Raw genomic sequence first — 25712 nt, forward strand, 5'->3', positions numbered from 1 at the left:
AGCCACGCTGAGCCTGAGAGGAGGCAGCTGAGCCTGAGAGGGTCTGGTTGTTTTCCCACCCGACTTGAACCCGACACTTTTAGTTGGGTCCTGCCAGGTTCTAGCTGGGTTGCAGGGCTCTAAGTGGTATAACTACTTCCACACTAAGGAGGTTGTACTGCTTTTACTGTGGTGGTACAGCTAAAGCAGTACAACCTCTGAATAGACAAGCCCAATACTGCCAACTCTTGTAATCTTATTGAAAATCTAATTATATTTATTGTTTTGCTTAAAACCTTAGCTCCTGGAGTCAAGTGATGACATGAAAATCTTAGCTTTCAGTAAAAATGTATTATTTCTAGCCCTCAGGTTGTGGAGAAAAGTCTGAAAATGTGACCTGAATGTACCGTAAAAGTTAAGAAACCAGAAGGCAATTAGAATGAATACAAAATTAATATTATTTTAAAAGTATGAGCTGGATGAATGGACTATAAGGTGGGTAGAAAGCTGGCTAGATTGTCGGGCTCAATGGGTAGTGATCAATGGCTCCATGCCTAGTTGGCAGCCAGTTTCAAGCGGAGTGCCCCAAGGGTAGGTCCTGGGGCTGGTTTTTGTTCAATATCTTCATTAATGATCTGGAGGATGGCGTGGATTGCACTCTCAGCAAGTTTGCAGATGACACTAAACTGGGAGGAGTGATACATATGCTGGAGGGTAAGGATAGGATATAGAGGGACCTAGAAAAATTAGAGGATTGGGCCAAAAGAAATCTGATGAGGTTCAACAAGGACAAGTGCAGAGTCCTGCACTTAGAACAGAAGAATCCCATGCACTGCTACAGACTAGGACCGAATGGCTGGGCAGCAGTTCTGCAGAAAAGGACCTAGGAGTTACAGTGAATGAGAAGCTGGATATGAGTCGACAGTGTGCCCTTGCTGCCAAGAAGGCTAACGGCATTTTGGGCTGTATAAGTAGGGGCATTGCCAGCAGATCGAGGGACATGATCATTCCCCTCTATTTGACATTGGTGAGGCCTCATCTGGAATACTGTGTCCAGTTTTGGGCCCCACACTACAAGAAGGATGTGGAAAAATTGGAAAGAGTCCAGCGGAGGGCAACAAAAATGATTAGGGGGCTGGAGCACATGATTTATGAGGAGAGGCTGAGGGAATTGGGATTGTTTAATCTGTAGAAGAGAAGAATGGGCGGGGATTTGATAGCTGCTTTCAACTATCTGAAAGTGGGTTCCAAAGAGGAACTGGTAGCAGATGACAGAACAAGGAGTAATGGTCTCAAGTTGCAGTGGGGGAGGTTTAGGCTGGATATTAGGAAAAAGCTTTTTCACTAGGAGGGTGGTGAAGCACTGGAATGGGTTACCTAGAGAGGTGGAAGAATCTCCTTCCTTAGAGGGTTTTAAGGTCAGGCTTGACAAAGCCCTGGCTGGGATGATTTAGTTGGGGATTGGTCTTGCTTTGAGCAGAGGGTTGGACTAGATGACCTCCTAGGTCCCTTCCAACCCTGATATTCTAGGATTCTATTCTATGATTTTAAAGCCAATCTTATGACACTTTGGAGCCTTACTTGTGATTTGTGAATGCTTAGCATTGGCAATACTGCTCAGGGAAATGACTCAGGCTTCTCCCCATGTGGAACCAGTTTCAATATCAGGACCTTATTTTGTAAATATTTTAATAGTTGCACAAGGTGTCACTTATTTGCTGATGATGGTAGCTGTTTTTAGGAAAATTACATATGCCTTTTCATTGGCTCCTGACAGGTTATCAACAGATCCGGTGCTTTAATTGCTTGGCTCAATATATAAAGTTCTGTTTTTCTGTTTGTTTTTATTTAAACTTTAAAGTGTAAATTACTTCATAAAAAGAGATCATCATCTCCTTATCTGAACCCCAGATTGGGCAAACCTCTGAAACTTAAATTAAATGTACATGCGTTCACACTCCAATAGAGAGAGAGAGAGAGTGTGAGTGAGTGAGTGAGTGTGTGTAAAGACAGAATTTAGCTTTAAAAAATAGTTCTGTCTCTTAGGCCAGGCTTATACTTGAAAGATTTTCCTGGTATAGCCAGACTGATATACTGTACCAGCAAAACACAACACGTAGGGAAGCAGTTTATATCAGCAAAGCTGCACTTATTCCAGTCCCTCCCCCACAAGGAAAATAAGCTATGCTGGCAAAAGTGCAGTTTTGCCAGTATAACTGTGTCTATCTTAGGGGCTTTTGCTGGCACAGCTATGTCGGTCACAAATCACACCTCACCAATATAACTTATGCTGGCAAAAATTTGTAGTTTAGACCTGGCTTTAACTATTTCTACCTTCAATATTTTTTGTTTTCTGAAGGGAAATACTTTAGGAAGGGAAGTAAATGTTTCATATTTTCTTTGTATTGTTTAACTGTTACTATATTTTCTTTTCCCTGAACCAAGTAACAAACTGGCTCTTTTTAATATTTGCTTTTCTATTATAATGCAATCTCCTGATTATAGCTATTCAAACACTTGTGACTTCCTAAACTGAGTTACTTTAGTAGCAAAAGTTTGCTTATTTTCTGAACTAGAAAGCAATGTTTGTCTTTTTAGTTTTGCCTTTACAGAGACCTTCCAGTCCAAGAGGAGGAGAAAGGAAACACCCTGAATTTTATGCTGACACGCCATGTAACTCTAGCTGCCTATTAATCTCAGCAGCCAATCATATTACTTTGGGGGAAGTGTTAGGACTGTTAATTGAGCTGTTGCGTTAACAAACAGTTGGCACTGCCTATGAAGGAACAAACTGCCCAGCACTCATGGAAGGTGGGATTTTCTTCCCATTGTCTGCCTAATCTTTTACTGCTTCTCACCATGGAACTTTAAAATTAGTTATTTTAGTGCTGTTCCCTAATTGAAACCTTACCTACCAAAGGGGAAACCTTAAATACAGATATTGAAATAAATGCAGATAAATGACTGTAAGGGTGCCAAGGCTATAACAGGGCCAGCTAACCTGGCTTCAATCTTGCATCTTAATCAATATTAAGAAGTCTTTTTAATCATGTTTAAGCTCAATCAAATAAACTGCTATGACTGAGGGTTTGTCTACATAGGGCCATCCAGGAAAATTAATTTGAATTAACTAAAGGTGTGAATTTGAAGTGGATTAGTGAAACCCTATTAAATCCCTGTGTGTACAATATTCAAAATTAAAGTGGCCCTGATTCCATGTAGCTTAAATCACTCTGGAAGTGAATTAAACTAAACTAAATTAAGGCTACTTTACTTCTGATTAGGATCACATGGGTTTAATGAAGTTTAACTAATCCACTTCAAATTAACTGAGTTAATTTGGAATAATTTCCATGGATGTCTCTCTGTAGAGAAGCCCTGAAAAAACACCCCCTTTTTGTTCATCAAGACCCAGCCTAAGGACTACTTTATGCAAAAGTTTACCTGCTTGAAGCTAGATCCTACAAGGTGCTGATGCTCATGCAAATTGAGGGAGATCAGCATCTTGCAAGATTTAAGCCCTAAACTGTCCCATTTCTCGGGAGAGGTCTACACTAGGGTTATTTACCCTGAGTTAACTGATTACCTGGTTTGAGTTAGTCAGCAAATGCTTAATCTGTCCTAACTTGTATTTAGCTGTGACACTCTGAGTATGTTTCCCATACCTAAAGAAGAGCTTTTTTTTAAAGTGTATCTCTCTCACAAACAGAACTTGGTCCAATAAAAGATATTACCTTACCACCTTGTCCCTGCTCTTCTCTACCTGCCGTGCAAAATCGCTAGAGCCGCCCCTGGACATGATAAAAGGTTAAGGGCCTCAATTAGAGGGGAAACCTCCTGAAGAAATAGGAAGCCTTCAGAGAGGGATTGTAAAATGAGGATTCTTCCAACAGGCTGTGGAAAAAGCTACTAGAGAACCCAACACTCCAAAGATGGCAAATTAGGGCAAGAGGCCTGGAAATCCTGCAGAGGAGGAGCGGTAGCTCATAGAGTAACAAGAGATTGAGAAGATTGATGCTAGCTATTCCAAGCATGTTCCCTGAGGTGGAAACCAGTGGAGTGGGTGGGCCTGGGTTCCATAGGCACCAACTCTGTGGGTGCTCTAGGGCTCAAGCACCCAATGAAAAAATTAGGGGTGCTCAGCACCTATGAGCCACAGTCATAGGCAATGCATGATTCTTGTGTTTGGGGAGGTGGGTGGGAGTGCTGGAAGCTCCTAGAAGTGTGGGGGGTGGGCCACCCATGCCTAGATCATGGCCCATGCCTGTTCAGCCTGCTCCCACTGAGGCCCTACCTGCAATTCACCCAGATGCACTGCTTCCGCTCTGCCGCTTCCTCGAAGCCCTGCCACCACACTTCACCTCTTCCTCTGAGGCCCCTGCCCCAAGGCAGCCCCCCTCTGCTCTTCTCTACCTGCTAAGATACCAATGACAGACACATATTCAGTAACTAGAATATGAAAGAAATGAATAAATATGCTGAAAATAGCCTCTTCCCAAACACAAAAAGCACCCACCAGCAAAAGACAAAAGTCAGTGCCCAGATAGGAGAACTGGGTTCTCCTATCTACTCCAGCCAAGGACTCCCGAGAAGGAGCTAAACCCAGGAGACCTAAGGCTATCTAGCCCCCACTAGAGTTATGGGACTTCTGACTCTCCATTATCTTGAAGGGGGTAGATATTACTAGAACTCAGCTAGATGGCTGGGTTATAACAAGGACTTGATAAACACAAAATTGATTTTGGTGCTATTAGGGGGATAGGAGTCAGGTTAGTATAGTTCCACATCCTGCTGCCAGAGGTGCCAACCAATAAAGGCCCCATATCACAATGTCTAATTCACTAAAGAACTTTAACTATCTTAAGTTCCTTTAAAAATCCTAGCCCTAGAACAGAAATTATACCCAATTGTTCAATATAAGGTTGCAGCTGGTTTGTAACTTATTGACAGCAAAGCTCCAGTGATGTATGCTTATCAAAACCCATATTTTTATGGTAATATACAGTCATATAATGCATTGCTGTTAATAACTAAAAGTAGTCTGCTATCAACCAAACCCATCAAGTAAACGTAAGTAGATTATCTACTTACATTTTTTCTATTTATATAATTTCTTTTAGATAGTCTAAAATGCTCTCTCACTGCTTAAAAAAAATAGAACCAAAGCTGCTTTACTGATGCTTAACAAAATGTTTAAAAGGGCTTAAGGCCCTGATTCAGCAAAGACTTATGTAAGTGCTTAATTTTAAGCACTATCAGTTAGTCCCATTAACTTCAACACAGTTGATTGAGACAATTCACAGCACATAAAATTAAGCACATGTGTAAGTCTTTGTATCAGGCATTAAGGATGTGATTAACTTTATTCATTTGAGTAGTCCTCTGTTATATGAATGGAATAGTCATATGCATAAAGTTATTCACATGCATAAATGTTTGCAGGATTTAGCGATAGTATGCTGTGACAGAATATGATATTGCACTGCAAAAGGAAATGCTGGTCAAGCCTGTAATTACAAAAAAACAGGAGTACTTGTGGCACCTTAAAGACTAACAAATTTATTTTAGCATGAGCTTTCGTGAGCTAAAGCTCACTTCTTCGGATGCATCCGAAGAAGTGAGCTTTAGCTCACGAAAGCTCATGCTAAAATAAATTTGTTAGTCTTTAAGGTGCCACAAGTACTCCTGTTTTTTTGCGGATACAGACTAACACGGCTGCTACTCTGAAACCTGTAATTACAATGCTTCTTTCTGTCTTGTTATGTAATTTTTAATGTATATGAAAATTAGAATGTATTTGCCTACACAAGCATTAAATATTCTTTTAATATTGTGACACTCCATAAGATGTACTATATTATATCTAAACAAACCACAAAATATCCCTAAATATTATAAAGTACATACAAAATGCACCCAATGATAATATTTATTAAAAAGCTAGATTCTGTAATCACACCATAGCTAGGTGCGTGCAGCCAAATTTTCAAGAGTAGCCATGGATTTTGCATGCTTCAGTTTTTGGGTGTCCCAAATCAGTGGTTCCTTCTGAAAAATTTGTCCAGAATTTCTAGATTGTATTTTGACCCTGTGCACACTATCTTCCCTTGGTTAATGTACCTTCCCTCTAACTTCCTGATCCTGCAATAAGCTCACTGCAGAGTCGTGGCCTAACATTGTGATCTAAAAACTAATATATAATTAATAAACAAGAATGTGCTTTAAATTTATTATAATAAATGGAAAAAGAAACAAACAGCAACTCCAGCAGACACCACTAGAGTACTCCCTCTCCCAAATATCCCTCGCACCATCCTAAACCCTGTTTACCCCAGAAACCTTAACTGTGGACAGACAGAAGAGGAGAGGGAGAGAATATTCAGACACAATAAAACTCTGAGGGGGAAAAAATATGTGGAAGGAGGAGGCAGCAGAGGCCTGGGGAAGCGATTGAAAAGTTTCCCCGGCTTAACTTCTCCCTCCCCTCCCCCCCTTCCAGCAGCAGAAGCAGCAGCAACAGCACAAGGTGAGAGAGACTTTCGAGTCTGGGGAGGAGGGGTTCGTGTGCGGGAGGGGGGGCGGCTTGAATTTACAGCCCTGTGGATGATGTTTCTGTCTCTCTCCCCCTGCCTTTGGGGTGAGGAGACACCGTGTCTCGTGCTGGGTAGATTTTTTTTTTTAAATATGATGGAGGATTATAAACATGGCGCCTTAAAAAAAAAAACCCTACAAAATCTGTACAGTGATCCAAGGCGATGGGGGCAGGGAAAGGGCTGCTCTGTAGGGGAGGGGGATCCTGCCTGGGGGGGGGTAGCAAATGGGGAGGGGGCAATAATAATAATAAAATGGGGGGAGCTGCGGGGAGAGGGGGACAAGGTAGGATTTTGTTTGTTGTTGGGGTGGGGGGAGGATAATTTCCCAGCCAGCTTGGAAATCGTGCAGGGAAACTGCGAGCGCGGAGGGGGGGATATTAACTATTATTTATTCTCGTTTACAAAGCGCCCCCCGCCCATGGGCTTCAGGGCTGCAAAAGAGCTGGGATTGCGTCCTCCCCCCCCTCTGAAGTTACAATAAATAACCGGGGGGGGGTGCAACTGGGGGAGGGAAGGAAACGGGGGGGGGGGGCACGAGAAATCTTCTCCCGAATCTTCCACGAGGGCCTGCGGGGAAGCCGGGGCCTCGAGTGAGAGGAGAGGCCGAGCGGGGTGTGGCGCAGGCCAGGCACAGCCCCTACCCCCCGCCCCGGCTCACACGCAAGGCGCCTGGTTTGCCCCCGGCCCCGCCTGTGTCCGTCGCTGGGGTGGTGCCTGCTAAGAGACGGGGCTTGGGCCGGATAATGGCAGCTGCTCTGCAGGCTCGTCTCCGAAGGAGCGACGGGGGGGGATAAACTCCTGGGGGGGGGCATAAACTCCTGGGGGGGGGGGGCGAGGACTGTATCCCCACCTCCCCCCGAAGGGCAGACGCGGGGGGGGGCAGTACCCCCGCCCCCCGAGTTTCCCCCATAAGGCAAACGGGGAGGTGGAGAGGGGAAGGTCGATATTCCCTCTCCCCCTGTAGTGCAGACGCTGGGGGAGGGGAATATCCCCGCTCCCCCCAGTTCCCTGGTAGGGCAGACCCTGAGGGAGGGGCGGCGATAGTTTAGCTCCCCCCTTCGGGCAGACATGGTCAGGGAAGGTGCATGTTACACCCTCAAACTGTCTCCTAAAGGAGGGACTGGGGTAGGGGTGGGGTTACATCCCCTGCTCCCTCTAACAGGAGACAGGCCCCGTGGTCTCCAAGCCCCCTGCTGGCCAGATGCTCATCAGCCCCAGGCAGCTTCTCCCCCGTCTTCACTTTCCTTCCCCACCTGCTGGATGGGTTTCTTCCTCCCACAGGGTCTGCTCTAGCTCTTTTGGGGTAGTAGGGCCTGGGGGAATTGGCTCTGGTTTCCCATATGTGAGGAGAAGCTTACCCAGCCACCCGCAGGCTTGAAGCTTTGTGGGGCTCCCTTCCTCCCTCTTCAGAAATAATTTACTCACTCTTCTCACCTGAGAAGTGTTGCTTGAAACTTGACAGCCCTGGTTCTAGGGAATTTTTTGAAATAATTTAAAAAAAAACATAATTTCCAAATTATCTTCAGCCTCCCACAGCATTGACTTAAGTGGTGACTCTACTTCTGTCTCAAAGATTTGCCAGAGGACTCTCCAGGTTTCCTTCTCTTTTTTATTTTAAGTTTAAGAGGTGAAAGTGTGCAAGGAGAAGCAAATCTTTATGTAGAGTACGGAAAGCAGAAATATAGTGGGGTATTTCATTACGTTTTCCTGGGACTCTCTTAGTTTGAGACACAAGTCAGTATGTCGAATAGTGACATTAGGGACTTGGGAAACTTTGTGTGACGTTTCTGAGCTCACAGTTTTTGTCCCTGAAAATCACTCAGAATCTCTCATTAAGTGTGTTTGGTCTTGTTCAAATGCAAAGTAGTGAACAGCACTTAAAAGACACTAGTGGTAAAGAACCAGGCTTGAGAAACCTAGAAACATACTGAAAAATCAAATATTGAATACAGTGCTGGGTATTGTATAGTTCAGTGATAGTTTGACATTTTAACAACTCAGACTAGTCTCTTCCTCTCACACTTTACTGATTGTATTACTTGAAAAATATAATAAAATATTTTTTAAAATATCCTACTGGAATGGAGAGGGCAAGAGGAAGGTAGAAAATTTCTCCCCACTTTGTGAAGCCTGTTTTTTTTTTTTTAAACTTTATGGTGTTCCTTTGTAGGAAATTCCTTGAGGGGAATCTCCTACACAACTAGGGTTGGGGGCCAGAAAAAGCAATTTGTGGTTCAGGTTGCAATCTCTTGAGGTTTTTCTTGTCCCTCATCATTCAGCACAAAGGACCAGATCTCTCTTCACACATTTTAAACACAATTTTGTTATCAGCCATTCTGAGCATGTTACAGAAAGTCTTTAGGGAAGTAAAGCATTTGCTGACTGCTGTTTTATATAAGAAGTGAAAGTATACTCAGAATATAATTCCCTGCATGGGTTCACGTTTAATCCCAAAATTTCTATAGCTAAATAAATTATTGTTGTTTTGACTAGATTTTTTTGATGGAGGTCTCAATAACACACAGGGCTGTTAATGTTATGAGAGCATTTAATTTTTTTGGTCATAAATTTTAATCTATGTTCAGAGTGACTGAACGAGTTATCTGATGGCTGCTTTGTTGATTGTGGTATTTATTGGTGGTCAATCTGTGGACAAAATTCGCTGTCAAATATATGTATATCACTTGATATAAAATTTTATGAAATTTAATTAATTGATATTAAGCTATAACTGTTGACACTAGCAGTGAATTTTACCCATGAAATTTCAGATTTGTGAAAAATTACTCCACAGATGTGTGTTTCATTTTTAGAGTTTAAGTTCCTGAACCAGTCTAGATAGATGATTGTTCTTCAGCAAGGATTGTGTTTATATTCACATATATTGGGGCTAATTCCTTTCCCTCCATGTACTCAGTAAATGAATAGTAGTTTGTGTAGAGTAGAGTTTCTGTTCAGTAATTTCTCCTGGTTGTAATTTTTTTTTTCTGGTATGTAATGTGAGATTTCTTTTAGTCATTTTCCTTGCAATGAAGGTTTAGGAGCTTTCCAATACTAATTAATATTTTTTATTCCACAAGCTGACTTTATAAGAATTATGGTTTCTGTGTCCCCTTTTGTCTGGCTTCCTCTGTTGTCCTAAGCCAAGAGTGCAATCTGAAGTTATTTCTTTTACAAGCATTTCAAAGCAGTGGATTTTTCAAGAGTCCCAGAAGGTAGTCAGAATTGAACACTCAATGATACTTGGAGCGTGGTGCCCTTGGCACTTTGGCAATGCTACGTGTCATCTTTTATGTAGTCCATACATCTTAGTTTGTCAGGGTTGCTTGTGCTAACAATTGTGAACAGTAATGGCAAGATTGTTTGTTTTTGTCAGGTTCTGGAAGACTTTTGTTAATTTGGATCTACACTTGATTCCTAAATGAGTTACTTATTGTTCTATAGTTAGATCTGTCAGTTTGTCTTATAAACTTTGTAGGCCATATTTTCCAAAGTCATGAGTTTGTGAAGCAATATGCCATTTTGGGGGGAATTTTCTAGTGAGATAAGTCTTGGGGAAGCAGGTCTTTGTGCAAGAGGCTTGTAATCCAATGAAATTTATTTTTTAAAATATTAAATCAATTTTTAAAAAGCTGGTGAAAAATGCACTTTTGCAGTCTGTGTTGGTTGCAAAATAGGAGTGTAAATTCTATTTTATTTTAAATCAAATTTTAAATTGTTTTAAAATGTTACAAATTAAAAAGTCCAGCCCTGGAAACACTTCCTACTGGTATAGTATATGTAACTGGGAGTAGTTTGATGATAGTGAGACGTCTCACAGCATATAGTAAGCACTATGACCCCTACTCTGCACAGGTGGACCTTACATCTATACTGAGTCCTTTGGATTTCAGGGGTCTGCTAAGTGCATCTCATAGCAGAATCAGGGGTTATATCTGCTGATGTTTGTGAGATTGGGCTTTAAACTAGGTATAAATCTTCTATTGGAAGCAGTGGCTTTCATTGATTTCAGTATGACCAGTACTACATCCTAAGTTATTTGTTAGCTATTACTTTGAATGTTGAGTTTTAAACCAGAATCAGTTTTTTCATGCAGAGCTATTGACAAGTTATTTTTAATATGAAGCCAAGCAAACTCTTGACTATATTACAGATTCTTAGTAATGCCCTAGTTACAAAAGAAGTGAATAAACTTCAGGTTATTTAATCAAGATGTTTAAATGGATATCTAAAACTATCCTAACATGTAGTTACCGTGTTTGATTTTGTGTCATTGCAAGACTGCCCCGCTCCCCCCCATTAGTAAACACTTTCCTTAAATTGCAAACAATTAGAGTTTGAACTAATTTAAAATAATAAAGTTGTGCAGTGCTGAAACTTGATTCTATTTTAGTAACATCTGATTTTTGTTTTTCTCCTTTGAGAGCAGCATTCTTTAGGCTGCCCACAAGAGCACAGCAGGAATAGTGGAGAGATGCTGTGACACACCCATGAACCCAAATCAAAGGTCTAATTTTAGGCCTAGCAGCCTTGGTAACATCCCTTTAGAGTCCAATCTTGCAGTTATTCTGTGCAGGTAAATCCCAGTGAAGTTGCTGAGAGTTTGTATACAGAATGATCGCAAGATCTGGCAAAGGAAACAAGTTGATTATTTTTTCAGTTTCTCCTTCCTTTACCATTTTTCAGAATTGCAGTTCTTGTATCTTTTTTGTAGATACCTATATCTTTATCTACAGTAGTATAGTGGAATTTTAAAAGAAACCCAAACTGTTGGACGCAATTGCAGGAGAATAATACAAATGATTCCAAAATACAAAGAAGTAATTATTTTATATAAGCAACAGAATATTTTAAACTTTTTATTTTGCATATACTCTGAACTTGTTGCACAGAACCAGATGAATAATTTAAAAAGACTTTCTGCATGTTCACAGAAAATAGTTAGGTACTTACACAAACAGGGAATCATACTAAAGTATATGTTTGTTTGTTTTTTTTACCTTAAAATTAGCTAATTTGTCATAGTACATTTTTAGTTACAAATTCTGGAGTCTACTGGTAGGTGTAGTATTCAAAAGTGGCATGCTGGAAATTAGATTTTGTACTTTGGTCTCCTGGACTTACAGTGTGACACCATTATCTGTTCTTTTTAAGAGAGGTTGATGAGAGCAGGGTGGAACAATTAATGGTAGGCTGTACTTAGTTCACAAATCTTAGCAAAATAACTCTTATCTTCCAGCAATAAGTTCTACTGGATCTTGTTGGAGTAGCAATAAAGCGAAACAAAATGGAGTTGAGAGACTGACTAAAAGCTTAAAAGTAACGAAGTAATATGCCATAATAGTAAGCTGAAAGAAAAGTAAATCAAATGAAAAAGATTAAAAATATAGCTTTAACTCTGTTTTGAAGAATCTGAATTTTTGGACAAGATAGTTTTATTATTTGCTGGCTAGTTGTCTAATCCTTCTAATTTTCTATGAACAATCCTCATGCATATTTTGTAGCGGAATGTTTATTTTTGGACATACATGTTGTTATATTGTAGTTATTTGTGTACTGCTATAGAAGGTGTGTTATCAGAAACCCAAGGAGTAGTAGCCAAGTCTGCACAGAAGCTTAAGTTGAATTTTGTTACCTTGTTGTTCCTTTCTTTGTTAATAAAGGAAAACCACAGGAAGAGGGTGAGTTTGACTCCACAGCGTGAGAGAGATTTTAGGGAACAGCAGATGTTCACACTTATTAATACTTTAGAAGAACATTTTAACCCTGAACGGTTCGTTTTCAAATTCTGCTAAGTTCTGCTCTCTTAAGTGATATTTGTGGTAACTGTAATTCTCCTATGATTCACAGTATGGGATCAATCCTGCAGTATATTGAGGTACTCATCTGAAAGGTGTTGAGTTACTATTGGAGAATTGAGCCCTTTTTTTTTTTCACTGTGAACGGTGAGTGAAATTCTAGCTTTAATAAAGTCAGTGCCAAAACTTTCTTTGACTTCAATAGAGCCAGGATTTAATCTAACGTGTTTTTGTTTAATTGTCTTTTCAGTATCAATACAAAAGATTCATGTCCCAATAACTAATTGTAAATCTCAGAGAGTTTGCATTCACAACAAAGAGGACATATTCACAACCAAAGGAACTGCGTACCATAAAATATAATCACAGGGCACTGTATTATAATAATAGTTTTCATATCTGAAAACAACTAATGGATGATACAAGTGTAATTACAGAGCCCCTGATGCTTCAGAGACTTATACATGTAATCAGTGAGCCTATTCATTCATCATTCATGCCCGTCACCCCAACCGGGGTATGGGCCGCCAACCACAGATCTCCATAGTCTTCTATCCTGGGCCATTCGCTCTAGCTGGTTCCAGGTATAGCCCATTTTTTTGCTATCAACCTGAAGGTCGCGTCGCCAGGTATTTCTTGGGCGGCCTCTTTTCCGCTTGCCTTGGGGGTTCCACTGCAGTGCCTGTCTGGTGATGTTGGTTGGCTGCTTGCGTAGTGTATGTCCTATCCAGCCCCACCTTCTCCTTCTAATTTCTTCCTCTGCTGGGAGTTGACGGGTCCTCTCCAAGAGGTGGATGTTACTGATGGCTCTCCTGTCAACAGTCGTCTCTGTCCAGCTTGCGTCCATCTTGTCTCGCTAATGCCTAGTAGGGTCAGGTTGTTGCTCCTCATCTCTGCTGCAACCTGCGCCGTCTTTCCTGACTCGTACATGGTCCTCACGTTCCATGTGCCGATGGTAATCCTCCTGGCTGCAAGAAGGGTGATTGGCTTAGTGGCTTCCTCGCGGCTTTCACCACCCAGCGTCATGCATCTTCGAGTTGAAGACCCTTCTTTTTCCAGGCTAAAAGTCTCTGTTAACTCTATTGTTGGCGTTTCTGTAGCAAGCTGATTTTTACAGGGTGGAGTTGCTAGCCCCACGCCCAACCCTCCTCCTTTACCCTGACTTGGGACAGGCAGATGGCCCCAAAGGACCTCTCTGGTGGAGTTATCAGTGAGCCTAGTCACACTCTTAAAGTTAAACATGTATAAATGTTTGCAGGATTGGGGCCATACTTAATACAAAAATCTGTGTTTCTATAACTAAAGTAATATTTTAAAAGCTTTATATACAACTAAAGTACTATAAGAAAATGACATTAGTTGTTGTCATTTTTTCTGTGTATTTTTTATTTTTTTTTACTTCTCTGAAGGTGACATTATCTTCATCTTTAACATACTTTATGTATGTGTTTCCTGGAAGTCTACCTGTAGTAGTACAAATTGTCGCCATGATTCTGAAAAAACTTGTCAGAGTCCAGTTGAACTCAAGGGGACAACTTACATTATTAAAGTGTATCATGTACATAAGTTTCTGCAGGGTCTGCCTATATTTTTATATTTTCAGTTAATTGTATGCTTTCTCTGGCTCATTACTTTATATTTCTTTATTAGTATCTGCCTTTCTAAATGTTTTATAACCTGTACACATTATACATACCTAGAGTTACATTATTTGCAAATATAGAAAATTAGTAAAGAAAAACTTAATTGGAAATTAGTTAAGATTGCAAATGTGTATCAATGGAGGCTGCCTAACAGTTGGATTTTTAAAATTTCCATATACTGTCTTCCTCCAAAAACCAAAACACTGAAATGCGGACATTTTATTCATGCCTTCTATTCCTATTTCACTTACTGTCATGCCGTAAAAGTTACACATACCAATCACTAACCACACCTTTTGTCTCCTTATAATTTGTATCAGTTCATGTAAAGTTAAGACCATATTACTTTGTGTAATTATCACATCAGCCACACCATCGGGCTTGTTCACCTGCACTTCTACCAATGTGATATATGCCATCATGTGCCAGCAATGCCCCTCTGCCATGTACATTGGCCAAACCGGACAGTCTCTAGGTAAAAGAATAAATGGACACAAATCAGATGTCAAGAATTATAACATTCAAAAACCAGTTGGAGAACACTTCAGTCTCCCTGGCCACTCGATTACAGACCTAAAAGTTGCAATATTACAACAAAAAAACTTCAGAAACAGACTCTAATGAGGGACTGCTGAATTGGAATTAATTTGCAAATTGGACACCATCAAACTAGTCTTGAATAAAGACTGGGAGTGGATGGGCCATTACACAAAGTAAAACTATTTCCCCTGCTTATCCCCCCCCCCCCCCAGTTCCTTACCTCTCCTTGTCAATTGCTGGAAATGGGCCATTTTCATTACCACTACAAACCGTTCTTTTTCTCTCCTGATAATAGCTCACCTTAACTGATCACTCTCCTTATAGTGTGTATGGTAACACCCATTGTTTCATGTTCTCTGTGTGTGTGTGTGTGTGTGTGTGTGTATATATATATACACCCATTGTTTCATGTTCTCTGTGTGTGTGTGTGTGTGTGTATATATATACACACACACACACACACAGAGAACATGAAACAATGGGTGTTACCATACACACTATAAGGAGAGTGATCAGTTAAGGTGAGCTATTATCTATTATATATATATATATATATATATTATATATATATATTCCTACTGTATTTTCCATTACAATCATCCAATGAAGTGGGCTGTAGCCCACGAAAGCTTATGCTCAAATAAATTTGTTAGTCTCTAAGGTGCCACACATACTCCTGTTCTTTTTTCAGCCTTAAGTGTTTCTTAACTAGGGGCAAGATTCTAAAAGCCTTATGCATTTTGATTGGCAGTGGGGTCACCCCCAAGTATCGCGTCCATCTCCCTGTAAAAACGGCAGGTCGTGGGGGCAGCGCCTGGTGCGGCGGTTTCCCTCGCGGGCTTTGTAATAGGCACTCCGCAGGTCCTTTACTTTAACCCTGCACTGCAGCGCGTCCCAGTCATGGCCCCTTTCCAGCATGGCCTTTGATACCTGGCCAAAGGTATCATAATTCCTACGGCTGGAGCGCAGCTGGGACTGCACAGCTTCTTCCCCCCAAACACTGATGAGGTCCAGCAACTCGCCATTGCTCCATGCTGGGGCTCGTTTGGCGCGTGGAGGCATGATCACCTGGAAAGATTCACTGATTGCACTCCACACCTGGCTGAGCAAACAGGAAGGGGATTTTTAAAATTCCCGGGGCATTTAAAGGGCGGGTCACCTGAGGCCAGGGCAGTAGAGTGCAAACTGATGAGCAGAGTGGCTGAACAGGAATTCTGGGATATCTCCTAATACCCTGGAGGCCAATAACAGCGCTGGTGTGTGGCCACACTTGACGAGTAGCGCTGCATCACCAGCGCTGCACTAGTTATACCCCAAGCAGACCAGGTGTACAGCCAGCGCTGCAGCCAGGGAGTTGCAGCGCTGGATGTGCCTTGCAGGTGTGGACAGTTACTAAGTTGCAGCGCTGTAAAGCCTCCACCAGTGCTGCAACTCTCAAGTGTAGCCAAGCCCTAGGAGTGGTCCTGTTGATTTCAAAGTCCCTGGATGACTGATATGCCTTTTATTATGATGGCTGCCCCTATTGACAGATCAAAGATTATTACCTTTTAAGGCTACTAGCTAAAAATAAATTTGAAACATATGTATTGCAAGAAATGTTACTGATAAACTTTAAGAATTTTAAAAATGGAAATGAACAGCTAAGTCATAGTAAAACTAATACTCAAATATCTTCACAGTTCATACTGTATGAATAACACCCAGTATGGATATAGGATATTACACATTCCAACAATAACCTGAATTCTGGCACTTTATCCTCACTACTTCAAAATAGATAGACGCTTGCATCCAACCACCCTACAAAATACATGCTGAATATGGGCTACAAGTGGCTCACCTACCACTTGTGTGTGGATCTCAGTGCAGAATTGGGTCTTATTTCCCATAAAGAGTTCAGAAACAACACCGTTCCTTCCACCTTGCAATTTTATTCTGAGACAAAGTGCACTTTACCTTATTCACAGTCCCTTGAAATCTCACTATATCTGCTCTCTTCATCTTTATTTCTTGGTTAGTGAGTGTCATAAAACCCAGGTTAGTACTGTCCCTTTAAATTGATCTGAATGCTGTCTAGGCTTTAGGTCACTCCTAGGAGCTAAATGCTTGAAGCAGCTTTTGGGAAGCTAGATATTTCATCATGAATTATTGTCTGTGCCAGCAGATGTTTGAAGATAACATGGCTCAGTGAAAAATCAATCCTTGAATAGCATCATTTCTGAATAAGAGAGAAATATAAAGTATTTATTCCACCCACAAAAGCTTTCTAAAAACTTCTCTTCCCACCCAAACAAAACAAGGAGGGTGGAGGGAAGAAGAGAGGTACCTTTGCCCTGAGAGGACTTTGTCTCATTGATCAGGGTGATGGGTTTCTTGAAAACTGGTGCAAGTATAAAAACCTTGTGTTTTGTACATTTACTTAAATACAATGGAAAAAAAGTGAGGTAGGGGGAAGATTGCTGTATTTTTATGGACAATTAATTTGAAGGAAAGGCAATAGTTCAAATCACTTCTAGCCATTATGCTCTATACTATTACAGACCTATGAGTGGATCAGTTCGTTCCTGCTGAGTGATAGGCGCCACCACCAACAATCCAATAACTGCATCTTCCAGTTGTACAGCTCTCACATCTTTTTATTCTTAGAGTGCCCCAAAGTTAATGAGTTTAAAGAAAATAGTTTTAGGAAGAGGCTTTACCTTTCCCCTCAGTTCCACAGGTCACATTCCTGTCAGCCCCCTTTCCACTTCTCTGACTACTATGGAGCTTCTTTATAGTGTTTCCTGATTGGGGTCAAGCTCTTAGCTCCTACCTGAGTCCAGGCATGAGATCTAGTATTGCTGTTCACACCTTCCCACTTGGGGAACCAGGATGAATTAGTGGTAAATGAACTCCACAAATACTGAAAGCAATAGGTCTTCCACCCCATATTAGTTTTCTTTATCTGAGTTGTTTATAATAAAGAGTCAAGATGGGTGAGCTAATATCTCTTATTGGACCAACTTCTGTTGGTGAGAGAGACAAGCTTGGTCCAATAAAAGATACTACTTCACCCACCTTGTCTCTCTAATAGCCTGGAATGAACATGACTACAACAACATTGTTTATAATAGAGCAGTCTTGCAAAACCCCATTCGCTAGCTCTCTGGGGACAAGTGGCATCAACTTCTGCAGACTCTAAAGGTAATGCTACAGTGTAGACTAGTGGTTCTCAACCTATTTCCCATTGTGGGCTGCATATTCACCTCTCTATGTGTGTTATGTGGCCTGCATGCATACTATATATATATATATATGTACTACCTGTAGGGACCTGAGGATGTCACATGGGCCGCAGCCTGAGGATGTCACATGGGCCGCAGCCGTGTGCTGGTTGGGCTGCAGGTGGTCCGTGGGCCACAGGTTGAGAACCACTGGTGTAGACACTACAGTGACGGAAGAGTTTTTTCCGTTGCTGTAGTAAATCCATCACTCCAAGAGGTAGCAGCTAGGTTGACAGAAGAATTCTTGTGTTGACCTAGGGTGAGTTCTACTTAATCATGTTGCACAGGATATGAACATTTTCACAACTCTGAGCAATGTAGCTAGGTCAGCCTGGCATAAGTTACTTTTTTTTTTTTTTTAAAGGCTTCTAGCCTTTATGGTTGTAAAGAAAACCTTGAAAATTGTGAACCAAGTGTAATCAGCTGAAGTTAGCAGCTGGTGGGAGAGCAGTTGTTGTTGTTGCACTATGGAGCAATATGTATTTACCCTGCCCAGTTCAAATGCAGAGAGAGTGAATGCAGTGGCTCCTGAGCCCCGGGGGAGGAGTGAACTCTAGCGATTCTTCCTGATCCTCTTTCATTAGAACATAGGAATTGCCATAATGAATTAGACCAGCATGCCAGGTAGTCCTGTATTTTCTCAGACAGTGGCCAATAGCAAGAAACTCAGTGGAAGACACCAAAAAAATCCCCCCAAAACCCCAAAACTTTGCAGTAGGCAGGTATGGAATAAAATTTTGCCTCCAGGGAAAATTTCATTCTGATCCCTAATAGTTGGCTTTTGCCCTGAAGCAGGAGGATTTCTCTCCTTTCCAAAGCTTGTGTATTTTTTAAAATATTTAATCCTTTCTTGGGCCAAGCCGCTTCCCTTCTCATCCCTGAATACCGTTCCAGAACACCCCTGCTCCACTGCCTTGCAGCCTCCTATTGCAGGCCCAGTACCTTCCAGTCCAGTTCCACAGTTCTCTCCCGAGGCCCAGAAAGAACAGAAGACACCTGGCTTTCATTCAGTGTGTGACTGAGTTGGGAGGATTTGAGTAGTGAGTTAATGGCGGAGTATAGTGGTTGTCTGGCATATGTAAATAAAAGTTTGGAAGTGTGTGTGACAGGAAGAAGGGAAGATTCTGGTGTGAAGTGTACCTGTGTAAGACAGTACAGGTGCATGTATCAAAGAAGAGTGCGTATGAAAGAGAAAGAGGGCCAGATTCTCTGTTGAGGTAAATTGGTGCAGCTCTGTTGGCTTCAATGTAGCAACATCAGTTTACACTAGCAGACAATTTGGTATGTCATGGGTACCTGCAGGGGTGTGAAATGGGGGTGTGGGGGAAGAGAGAGAGAGTGTGTGTGTGTCTGTGTGAGAGAGAGAATGATCACATGAAGGTAAAGGAGTTAAAAGATCATATATTTTAAATATTATTCATCAGTGTTAATGTTCACACACGAGCTTAAAACTGAATGTTAATCTCTTCTGCTTTACGAAGTTCACTAGGGACCAGTATCTACCACCCTTACTCACATTGACCAGTACTTCACTATGTTGTTTTCTTCATTGTAATTATTCAGTGTGTGAGGTGCAGAATCTAGTCCTGTGTTTGGACAATGAAAATTAACTCGTTAGTCCCCCTACCCTAGAACAATGCTGTAGTATTGTGTTGCAAACAGTTGTAAGGAGAATGTTTAAATCAAATACATCTCTTTTCAGTGAAATATAAAAAAATATTATGAAAACTATTTATTTTAATATATTAGGTTTTGTAAAATCTTAGGCTTGCAGAAGCTTTCAGCCATTTTAATGCAAGTTGTAATGATCCAGCAATTAGGTTGTTTAAAGTTACTGCAGCTAGGTAAGCCACCTAAAGGACATCGCTGGGTAGTTTAGTTATAAAATCTGGCTTACTAGTTTATAAATATCTGTTTTTGTAAGTATTAACTCTTTTTATTAAGTAAAGAAAACAAAACTATATCAATTACAGTGAAATAAAAACACAAAGCTAAGTACAATATAAAGCTATAGTCATATAATATTTTACATTTGTTCACTGCTTTCTGTTGTACAGAAATGCAGAAAAGAAAGCAAATAGGAAAGAAAAACAGGCTATATCAAACATATAGCTTGATTTTTTTAATAGGGCTGTCGATTAATCTCAGTTAACTCGCGCAATTAACTGGAAATTAATCATGATTAAAAAATTAATTGTGATTAATTGAACTGTTAAACAATAGACTACCAATTGAAATATATTAAATATTTTTTTGTTTTCTACATTTCCAAATATATTGATTTCAATTACAACATAGAATACAAAGTGTACAGTGCTTACTTTATATTATTTTGCTTACAAATATTTGCCCCCAACGATCTCCTATTCATTGAACTTTTTGAAACTTTGTACTGTTAGAGAGCGGTAAGGGATTGACTCCATGTACTCAAATTTGCAGAGGGACAATAGGGTGAAGGTCTTATTTCTCACCTCTACATATTATTTATTTATTTATTTAAAAACATTTTTGCTGTTAACAAGCATGTTATCTCTGGAGACACAAATCCACAGTTTGAGAACTGCAAAACTAAGCATCTCTGATGGTATCTTCTAGACTGAGCACTGAGTTCTATTGGGTAGATAGAAAGCTTAACCTAAATAATCTCTACAGAAGCCCCTGGAACCCATAAGATTGGGTCCCTAATCCATGAACTATTGGAACTCATTTACAAAATTTTTCTTAATCGTTACATGAATATATTGTCTCATACTATAGAATTAGAATTTATAATCCCTATTCAATGATGAGATATTGTTGAGCTATAATGTATCTTAATTAAACATATCTTTAGATAGGATTTTTCCTCAAAAAGCATTTTATCAAAAAAATCTGATTTTTTTTTTTAAATCATTGATTTTTATCCACCCTGGCAGAAACAGAGGGGACACAGTAACATGGGTAGGACTTTGCTTTGTGGCTGTTCACAGCAGGACTAGGCCAACCCAGTACCAACCACCTAAGTTGATTGCAGTGTAGACATAGCTTTTACTAGAGATTTAATTTAAGAGTTGGATCAACTGTTCCCATTAATTCACATACACACCCTATAAGAAAACCTCTTCAGTATGTAGCTTGTGCCTGCAATCAGGGTACCTATCTTATAGGGAGCTGGTCTTATAGGGAGACTTTGAATTAGCTTGCTTCAAACGAGCTTGTCTTAATTGTTTCTATCCCTGTTATGGATGCAGTGACAACAAGTGGTGGCTGCTAGTCCTCCAGAGTCTTCCCATAATCCCCCAGAAAGCCCTACTGCAGGGGTTCTCAGATTTTTGTACTGGTGACCTCTTTCACACAGCAAGCCTCTGAGTGTGACCCCCATACGTTAAAAACACGTTTTAATATATTTAACACAATTATAAATGCTGAATGAAAAGCGGGGTTTGCGGTGGAGGCTGACAGCTTGCGACACCCCCCCCCCCCCATGTAATAACCTCACAACCCCCTGAAGGGTCCCGACCCCCAGTTTGAGAACCCCTACCCTACTGTGTCATCTATCTTACCATCTACTTAGCAGGCTAGAAGTCACCAGTGGGGTTACATTCCAGATTTTTTCCCCCTTTCGACCTGTGTTCTTATTATTTCCAGGCTTCTTTTCCCATTGGGGCAGACTGCATGAAATTACCGAAACAACAGTAATTGTAACAAAAAAACAGATTTACTACAAACAGAGAAAATGGAATCAAAACAAAAGAAACTGTTGGCTTAATATATCAGATTTACACTACTCAGAAGCTAATCTAGATAAGTCATTTTCAGCATAGTGCAGAGGGAGAAAAGGAAAAGTGAATGTTTGCATCCCTGGAAAGCAATATCCTCCCTCAGATCACTTAGATCTGCCTATCAGCATCACACAGCTTTCTAAAGAGAGATTTTTCCCTCTCTGTTATCAGCCTCCATCCTGATTCATCCTCCCCATCCTTTCCAAACTAGTTTTCTACATTTACCTACACGGACTATAGGTCTGGGGACTCTGTATTCTCTTAAGAGGACACACAGATCCTTTAATGATGATTAATAACCATCTTGCAAAGGCCTAGTATTATTTCTTCTCTTGATTGCATAATAACCTTTATAAACAGGAGGTATGCCAGTTTAAGTTATTGGGGTTTCACTTGTTTCAGGTACGGTATGGAAGCACTTTAAAGAGAGCAGAAGGAGGGAATTCTTCATTTCCACGGAAGCATTATATTCTAATTACCTATATGGACCCCAGATTAAAACAATTCTCTGGTTTTATCTGACTGTTAGGGAGAGAGATTTGATTTTTTCAGTTGAAGTATCTCTTTGCATGGCCTTGTTTGGTTTTTATATTTTAAAAGGTCTGAAAAAAATTTTTAATGACAGATTTATTGGGTATTTAGAGCCAACTTTACATTCAGTGTTGTCTAGGTCACACTCACACAAAATAGTTTGCTTATATATCTGTGGTCACATAGTCTTGTTCATCTCATTTGAAATATTTTGCTAAATTCATCATATTATTCAATGAGTATTATATCAACAGCTCTGCTGCCTCATTGTATTAATCGACTGCAAATCCAGTATGTAGTTTTGTTTTGACTTTCATTTATGATATGTGATACGAAGATCTGTCAAGACAGTTTTTGCATGCTTCTATTAGAAAACAGGGACTTGAACTGGGGATTTCAACTCCAGAAGATAAGGGTTGAGGAAGAAAACATTTGCTAAACACAGGTTCATCCCTGCTAACTAGCCAGTAGCTAGAGAAATTAAGAAATAGGTGGTAGTAAAAGTAAATTTTAGTATGACTGATATATTTGGACATCTTGCCTAGTGGGAAAAATCTTTCTTTAAATAGGCTTGGGAGATTTTGGTTGTTGAATGACATCAGGAATGAGAGCTTATATGTATTTTCAGCTGAAAGTATGTTTTACTGATTAAGGCGTGGCTTGAACAACGGAGACTTTCACATTTGGAAGAGTAACAAGTGTCAGTTGTCCAATGTGACACCCTTGTGGTCGTGATGCCCAGAATATTACCAAACAAATGCATTAAATTATGTACAAGATTACAAAGAATGCGAAATACATTCACATTTCTGTTGCTAAATTTAGGAAACAAAAGTGCTCTTCACTGTTTGAAATTACAGCCTTGTCGTTTTGACCATTTCTTCTAAATTCCACTGAATTAATGAAATTATCTGGACTGCCAAACATTCCTGCAGAACTGCCTATTAGCTATTGTTAAAGGAACCCCCAATTTTGGAAGAATGTCAAGCTTTATGGTAGCTTTTTCACCTGAATTTAAATGTTGACCTTCACTTTCTGTGTTTCAGACTACAACCTAAGTGTGATGGGATATACATCTCTACCCTGATATAACACTATCCTCAGGAGCCAAAAAATCTTACCGTGTTATAGGTGAAACCGCATTATATCGAACTTGCTTTGATCCGCCAGAGTGCGCAGCCCGCCCCCCCCGGAGTGCTGCTTTACCACGTTATATCTGAATTCATGTTATATCGAGTCACGTTATATCAGGGTAGAGGTGTATCACTAAAATGGCAGCTGCTGCTGAGACCCCAGCACCCTTCCCAGTCATGTTATATAGTGAAACAGTGATAGATACTTCTAAACTCTGTTTTAGGGTATATATTTATTTAGTTATGTAAAGCATTTTGACTAATCACAGCTGTTTTAAAGATCCCCTGACACTCTCTGCAAGACTTGGGATGTTAGCCCTGGTGTCCTGGCCAAGTTCCAATTTGTATAATTACATTCTGCCTACCTCAGTTCTCTCTGCAATTTCAACTGGATATTATTACTGTTATTTATTTACACAGCAATGCGTATGTACACGGCAGTTTATAAAATAATAGTGCATGCTAAACAAAAACCCAAATCCCAATCCCGAATAATTTACAGTCTGTGTCTATGAATGGATTCAGTAGAAAGAATGCAAAGTGGCACATATTTGAATAGGCATCAGAACAGGTGTGTTTTCAGAGCTTTTGAAGTAAAAGAAGGAGGGCACATAACATACATGGGGAACTTTTCGAAGTGTAAAAGGAACAGGTATGAAATAAGGCATAGAGGTAAAAAGAGAGAGACGCAGCAGTCAGGAGAGATACTTACATAGAGCTGGAGGAGCTGAAGGCAGAAATGTAGGTATAAATGCAGTGGTGTAGTTACCGAGTACTTTGAAAATGTGTAGAAGAAGCTTAACAAAATTCTTCACTTACTGACCTAAACTGTTGTGTAGTGTGCACTGTAAAGCAGATGATATGTTGTATCGCGGATGGTGGCTATATTTCAATTGGTGGGTGAAATGATTCCTGTATTATATTTAAAACTATTTGATTCTTTTCCTTACAAATATTATTTCTATGAAACTAAGATTTGAAAATGTGTATGCTGGTTTTTTGCACAGGATGCACATTAATTTAATAACAGTGGGTTGATCATAGCTTTGTGCATGAGCTGGATATGATTTTACACATGCATCAACAAGAAAAAAAGTCAAATTATATGGGTGTTGCAGGTACGTGGATTTAGGCTATCTCAGATCTGCACATGGCAATCAATTTCTGGCACAGAACGCCCCTGTTCTACATGCAAAGATTGATTGTATGATCTGCTATTCAATTTGTTTTATAGAGACTCTTGTTTAAATAGTAGCAGGAACAACTTGCTGTATGTGTTCCTACAGCAACAACTGGGTGGGAAAAAAAATCCTGACACATGCAGAGAGAAGGGAAGGGGGCTGAACTGAGGAAATTATGGTTATTTCTGGCCTCTGAACTAGAAAAACTGAGAGCAATTAAAGCTGCGAGTTAACACTCACAACACTAATTAATACTAATAAATTATTTGTAAGTCTGTAAGAAAGTTGTGATTTTTTTTTTTTGGTTCAAAAGTTGCAACCATAGTTTTGTTAAAGTTGTGGTTTTGGTGTGGTCAGTTCAATTTCCATTAAAAAACCAAACACATATACACACAAAATAGAAACTGGTTGCCAAATTTGAATAAGTGACATTGCAACCTGGCACACAAGGTCACAATGCCACTCAAATTTGCAGCAACTGTAAAAAGTTGCAGTGTGTGTTACAGTTGTGGTTTCCACAACAAAATTGTAGCCCACAATTTTCTTATAGCCATAATCATTTGTAATTTGTGGAATTAATTTACAGAGGAATATAGGCTAATCCACCATTAGACCATACTGCACCACCTTCCTCTTTTATAAAGGTTTCTCCCCATAATCAGAATGACATTTGTGACAACTGTCCCTGTACCCTTCCAGAAAAACTTAACATACTGCTCCATGGATGTCAGATATACAGTTCACAAGCTGCATCTGGCCCATTTGATGTATTTATTAAAGTTGGTTGGAAATTGTTTGTTGAAACACGTTTCCACCGAAAAGTGCTATTTCAACTAAACCAAAAAATTCTCCAAAATTGTATAGATTTCAGTGAATTTTTTGCCAAAACAGGTTTTTACAGCATAGTGTTAATTTTTCAAAAACAAAAATTGTTTACGGAAAATTTTGAAATTTCCAAAGTGAAATTTTCCTTTCAAGGATTATTTTATTTTCTGTTTTCATATCACTTATTATTTTTTCATTATTTCATGAGATGTCAATAGTGTATTACATCATATCATGTTAAGTCATGTAACATGACATACTGTGTTACACATTGCTACTGACATGTCCTGTTCTGCAAAATGACCTAATATAATACTCAAAATATTGTTAATTTGTTATATTGTTTTATTTTTATAGTATTTTAGTTTAAAAATCATTAAGGGTGGTTGCTATTTAGTGCTGATTGAAACCTCTTACCATGTTTTCTAGATTAGTGGCTGCTGACTGTTGCAATTGAACAGTTTG

At 39.9% G+C, this 25712-nt stretch overlaps 1 protein-coding gene across 12 annotated transcripts in view; it reads left to right on the plus strand.

The window, feature by feature from the left end:
- The first annotated feature begins 6295 nt into the window (after nt 1-6295).
- The window catches only part of ZMYND11 (zinc finger MYND-type containing 11), a 147062-nt gene continuing 127645 nt past the window's right edge, over nt 6296-25712 (plus strand). For 11 of the 12 annotated variants that reach the window (XM_039524253.1, XM_039524251.1, XM_039524259.1 and 8 more), the window contains exon 1: nt 6296-6505. The gene's annotated coding sequence lies outside the window, so the exon portion shown is untranslated. Of the gene's footprint in view, nt 6506-8106; nt 8167-25712 lie in introns of those variants that run through there. The other variant, XM_039524258.1, reaches the window with a different exon arrangement.

This window comes from Mauremys reevesii, linkage group 2 (genome assembly GCF_016161935.1).
Source record: "Mauremys reevesii isolate NIE-2019 linkage group 2, ASM1616193v1, whole genome shotgun sequence".
In the NCBI taxonomy this organism is placed as follows: domain Eukaryota; kingdom Metazoa; phylum Chordata; order Testudines; family Geoemydidae; genus Mauremys; species Mauremys reevesii.